The following is a 6576-nucleotide window of genomic DNA, read 5'->3' on the forward strand; positions in this document are numbered from 1 at the left end:
TCCAGCTGCCGACTTCACCGAGCCTCAGATAGGCGAGGTGCGAAATATTATCAGCCCCAACACACTCAAGAAGGCGGTCTGTGAGCAGAACTCGGTCCCATTACAGGAGAAGAAGAAGGCACGCAAAAGAAAGACTAAGAAGGGTGCGAGCCAGCCGGCACCGAGTACGATCCGTGCTCAGGACGGGCCACCTTCACCGCAGGATATCTCGAGGAGGGTGCATGTGGCGGGTAGGGCGATGCTACCGACAAATATGCTCAATGCTGCAACCGGTGCTATGCGGAGTCTGCATGACAGTGTTCTTGCTTTGGAGAAGCGGCGTCTCAGAGAGAAGGATGTGGCATACCCGGTTTTCGCGGCCAAGGTGCCAGAGGGCAAGGGCTTTGTGGATAACTCCATCGGGCGTACGATCGTCCTGCGTTTTGATGACATCCACGCTATGTTGAACCTTCATCCGCTGCACTACACCTTCGTTCGGCTATTTTCGCTGAGTATGGAGATGCGGATCATTCGCGACAAGACCCCGGACATCGTGATAGTCGACCCCTTCTACATGCGTGCCAAGATCTTGGGCAGCGCTGGGGACCGGCAAGTCGCGAGTTCTTACCTCGAAGGCGTCATTCTGGCAAACCAAGATAAGGATAACTTCCTCGTGCCTTACTTTCCCGAGTAAGTCCTCCCCTCAACCGGCCCGTAACATATGAATTCTTACATTTCGATCGTTTTTCTTTTAACATTCCGTGTTTTCTGCAGTGACACACGTTGCACGCTCATCCTCCTAAGCTCCAAATATTCCATGGCCACGTATTTCGACCCGGACCGTCAGTCGAATGTAGACTACACAAATGTCAAGAAGGTTCTTGATGATGTTCTCCCCGGCTACGCCAAATCTGGAGGCACCTTCACCAGGCCTATTCGTAATTACGGCAAGCACGTATTCTCCCACACTACGACGTTCTGCTGCGTCAAGCAGCCGCCTGGCGGTCAGAAGGGTGCCTACTACGCCATCCATCACATGCGGGCGATCGTACGGGACCATCATCAACTTCTGCTACCGAGTAAACTCAAAGATTGGGCAAAGAGCGTGTCGGCAATCTAGGACGCGGACCTCCGACAAGAATTCTTTCGCATCCAGTCGGAGTTTGCGGAAATCATCCATCAAGATGTCCTTCGTACCTCGGGGCAGTTCTACCTCAACAATCAACCGTCCAACAGTGACATCGACACAATGCTACAAATGCAGGCTGACAATGACCGTTATTTCATGACTCCCACGATAGACGGCGGCTTCATCCACGCTCCGGTCCCTTGAGTCGAGTCGAAAGCAGTGATGCTGTGTCTAGTTCTGAAACATCGATTGGCTCATGTTGTAATTAAACTTTAATGAACTTGTAGTATGTCTCTTTGGTTTCGAGAGTTGTTCAACTTAGATGTAATCGATGCTATTAATGTCTTGCTTTTCTCTTCTGGTCCTTCTGTTGCATACTTATGTATTGCTTATGTATTGTCTGTGAATTGGTACTAACGTTTCGTTTGGCTAGTACATAGCGATGCCGACGTATGTCGTGTACAAGGGTAAGGTTCCCGGAGTCTACGATGACTGGGAGGAGTGTCGGAGACAGGTTCACCGATTCAGTGGTAACAGTTACAAAGGGTACACCACTAGGGCCGAGGACGAATCTTGATACCCCCGCTATCTAGCGGGAGAGGGGAGGGAGCGTTGGAGGAACCGGATGAAGACGAGTTTCATCGTGATGATGCTCATCGTGATGACCGCAGCTCTCTTCTCTGTGATGGTAGTTTAGATGATCGATATCGACTTGTAATGTGAAGACAAACTCGCTACTCGCGGTCTCGAGACTTGTAATATAATGTTCTATCTTTGTTCGGTCTTTTCAATTCGGAGACTAATATGATGAATTGTATTCGGAGACTAATATGATGAATTGTATTCAAAGACTAATCTTCTATTGTATTCGATGAATCTGTTGTTGATGTGTGCTGTCTATATTTTGTCAAATTATACATTTTGTAACCTGTGCCAAAAACAGAAAATAAAAAACAAAAAAAACCTAATATTCATACTAATGGCGCATCACATGACAGTGCGCCATTAGTATGACAGTGCATACTAATGGCACATCACTGGGTAGTGCGCCATTAGTATGCCGCGGTTACTAATGGCGCATCCAGTGGTGGTTTGCCATTACTATGCAAAAGCACCTGGATATACATGGCCCCTGGGAGGCATACTAATGGCGCACCCAGGCCTATACTAATGGCGCACCCGCGGTGCGCCATTAGTATACCAGATACTAATGGCGCACCAGGTGGTGCGCCATTAGTAAAAATTACTAATGGCGTGCTATTAATTGCGCACCATAGATGCGCCATTAATGGCCATACTAGGTGCGCCATTAGTAGGGGTTTTTGTAGTAGTGTTTTATTTATAGTAAGTGCTTCATATGTAGTTGAACTAGCTAGTTGATTTAATAAACTACTTTATTTTACTATATATAGAAGTTGTTTGTTTTTAGTGAGTACTACTTTATTTATTTATAGTAAGTGCTTAGTAGTTGAACTAGTTGATTTAATTAATAAAACTACTTTATTTAACTATATATAGAAGTAGTTCCCACATCGACGTCGACGATGCCTATCCCGCATCCTCATCGTCGTCGACTCGACGGTGGAGGCCTGCTTGATCAGGGCCATGTTCGGGACTGGGCTCCGCCGGACTGGTATTGGGAGGTGCTACCTTCTGGGGGACGTAGGTTGGTGAGCAGGCAGCCCGTTGTTGACCCGATCCTTGTTTGGTGGCGGTCGCGTGGGCCAGAGACGGTGCCGAGGCTTCCGGACACCGCGGAGGTGGTACGTCACCGTGTCAGCGAGGAGGACGAGCACGTCCGTCGCTACATGGTTGCATTGCAGGGCAGGTTCGACAATACCTGGCAGGTTCTTCAGGGATCTCACTGGAGCTATGATCCTGTGATCATTCCTTATCTTTGGGTGTCCACCGCCCGTGACGATACCCGTCGGGCGCTACGGTTCTAGCTGTATTAATTAGCGATGATATATGTATGATAGTATTCTAGGAGTATTAGTGATAATATTCGACGATGTATGGACACAAGAGATGATGTACTTTTGGTTATAATTGAATGCATGCTAATTTGAATACTAATTTATTTTACGATTTGGTTTTGCTTATTGAATGCTCATATTGGAAAAGTACTCCTACTTTGAAGGCTAAAATTAAAGAGCACTCTATGCAGAAATCTAGGAGCCCCCTCCATCATCCACGCCGTCGTGGTGGTAGCTTCTCCTTCATTCTCGTGTGCTAGACAATTTGGTGTAATAATGCACTCGGGAATAAAAGGAGGAGCTGTGTACCATCAACGATAGTCAACCCGTGATTAATAATAATGATCTAATTTAGGCTTTTTAGTACATATATTTAATTGTACAAGTTTAATATTTGAATTATGAACTTAGGCCGAAAATGTCGTACTCGGACGATGAAAACCGCCCAGGGGAGTGAGACTGGTACCACGACGACCGAGGTATGTGCGACAGGTTCATTAAGCTCGAGGAGACCTTCGATGTTCATACGGTACGCAATGACGACAATAGTTTTTTTCATAATTAAGCACGACTTCAACTATTTTAACGTGTATTTTTCATCTTTTACAATTCGACTAGCTTATCCCATGCTATGCATGACGCTATGTCTTGGAGAGGATGGGTTTTGAAGACCATGAAAGTATGGAAACCAAAACAATTTTCCTAAGGACCCATCATGGTGTGGATTTTAAAGTAAAGATGTACAATGCTGAGAGTGTAACCCATTTTGGTTGCAAAAATTGGGAAGCACTTTGCAAGATGTATGGTTTTGATGAGGGTATGCTTGTCACCATGGATCTTGGTGATCCTACAATCGAGCAAGACAATATGGACATTTGTGTCCTTGTGGTTACACCTCCAATTCTCCCCCCCATGTGAGCTTAACATAGTTATTAAGTAATTTATACTGTTTATTTCAAAATAGTTAACAACTTATTTCCATTGATAGCTTATTTTCATTCTTCAAAGAATGTGCGGAAGATGGTAGACAAAACCCACTACACCGATGGCTCCGAATTAACTTATAAGGAGAAAAATCATGTGATCGCATTTTGTACTGATCTTGAGAATTACAATGTCTACAATCGAACTACTCAACATTATGGTCAATACGTGCCATTAGTGCACGTGTTGAACTATGGTAACTTCCATGGAGATACCCTGGTAAGATTTTTTACTATTACGCATCCCTGCATCTTTTTAAATACTTCTAAAACTAGTACATCATTGCTAACTACGAAGTTATTACTATGTTTTGCAACAGATAGTCCCGAATGATTGTGTGCCTCATCTGATGTATACGCACGGTCGCCTTGATGTTTTGAACATACAACCAGGTCGTCCTACGAATGCCAACTATCCATACCGGATTTCTAAAAGAAGTGGAGACATGACAATCAAAGAATGGAAAAAATGTATGGACAGTCGTAAGGAGATTCTTGGAAGCAAAAGGAGGCGAAGCGCAAGAATTGGAGACATGATGATATCCATTCTTCATAATGGAGAGTCAGGGTCTATATTGTTTTATGCTATTTTACCTTAAGGGTGTTTAGGTCCTACCTGATACTGATGATCATGTGCTAAGAACAATTATGTAGGGTTGGGTTCGATGACTATGAGGATGATGATCGTATGACTTGTTATTAATAACGAGTAGAAGTTGTATGATGATGCATGATTAGCAAGACTTGTTATTATATATGATGATGTATGATGCGAGCATGCATGAGTTATTATATATCAGCGGGTGAAATGAGCATAGAAGTAGTGTTGGTAAACCAAGGACGAAGATATAAGAGAGGACACTTCTCTCTATTAGCTAGCTAGTAACAACCTAACATTAACCCCCAAAACCCCTAAACCAGCCACTTTTTTAAAAAAAAAAAAAAAACGTCAGCTCCAGCCAGTTGCTGACACGTGGAAGCCTTTTGGTCCTGGTTCATGTCACCAACCGGGACCAAAGGCCCCTTTTCCTGGGCAGCTCGCAGTGGCCACGTGGAGGCCCATCTGTTCCGGTTCATGTAAGCACCGGGACTAAAGGGGGGGAGGCATTAGTAATGACCCTTTAGTCCCGGTTCAAGAACCGGGACAAAAGGCCCTCACCAACCGGGACAAATGCCCTGTTTTCTACTAGTGAGATGAAATAATGGGGGCGAAAAGTAGTAGAGACTAGCTATCAAACTGGTCTCTAGGTCTAATAGGGAAATAAAGGGAAACGCAGTACAAACTCAATATTAACCCTATCTATTGGTTGAAAAAGGAAAGAAAGTGAGAACTGGGGGACAAGTCAATAGAGTAAGTCTAGCACTAGATTTGCTAGCCTCACACAGTATAAGGTGGCTATACCGAACAAAAATGAGACCAACCCAGATATCCTGTTCTGATGTTTGTTCCCCCGAGCCACTCTTATGTAATGCCACTGGTAAAATGTAGCAGCTGCACTGTTAAAAGTAAGGACACGTTAAACCAATGTTGTTTTCAATGTAATGCCTCCAGTAATATGAATCAATGGCACTTTTTTACATGTCCTGCTAAATTTCCCACTAATATAAGTTGGTTCTTTCAGTTAGAAATGAAACCGTCCTGGTCCGCCTACTCTCCCATGCCCAAAGTAATGTCTTATTTAATGGTTGTCACAGTTAATCCTAATGCCCACACTAATATCTAGCAATGCCACTACTTTAGAAATTGCTACTGTCCTTGTAGGATTGCCATTCAGATAAGGAACATGCTTCTTTTCATTTGATGCATGTTTCATCACTTGTTAGTCACCCTCCTTTCCACCTTTTTTGTGCAAACAGAGATATACATTTCACGCTCGATCTTAGTTCAACTGCACAAATGATATCCAAACTATAGTTGAGCATTCCAGGAGCTTCACAACCAACCTTGATGTTGCTCAATTTTATTGCAACTAATGAAGAAGAAGCTTTGTGGGTTTCGTTTTCTAATGGAAATGGAACCGGGGCTGGAGCCAGTTTCTTAAAAATTGAAGAAGAAGCTGCTAGATCATGGGACATTGCTTCATTTTAGGTGAACTGCACCAAAAGGTCCCATGAATTTAATCATCCATGTTGGTGACTGAAAGAGCCAGCTTCAGCATCCCAGTCTAAGCACCCTCGGCCTCCATCCTTGCAACGCATGGTACACCTCGTTTGCCACCTGCTCGACCCTAGTGTCACTGATAAAATGAAGTAATAATATAGTTAAAATAGAGCGAGTGTCATCTCTATCATTTCATGTCCAATGTAGATAAAGAAAGTGCTTCTCTTTCTTAATGTATGTTTCATCAACTAGTCCCATTGTTAATGTTTAAGCGTTTCTGCAAACTGGGGTGCTTAATTTTAGTTGATCTGTACAAAAATAGAGATTTGAATGTCTCAAGGCGCCTCCTTGTACTACCGCTATACACCGATGTTCATCACTGGCAGAAGGTGTATCTGGGAGACTTGG

This window comes from Triticum aestivum, chromosome 7B (genome assembly GCF_018294505.1).
Source record: "Triticum aestivum cultivar Chinese Spring chromosome 7B, IWGSC CS RefSeq v2.1, whole genome shotgun sequence".
Lineage (NCBI taxonomy): Eukaryota > Viridiplantae > Streptophyta > Magnoliopsida > Poales > Poaceae > Triticum > Triticum aestivum.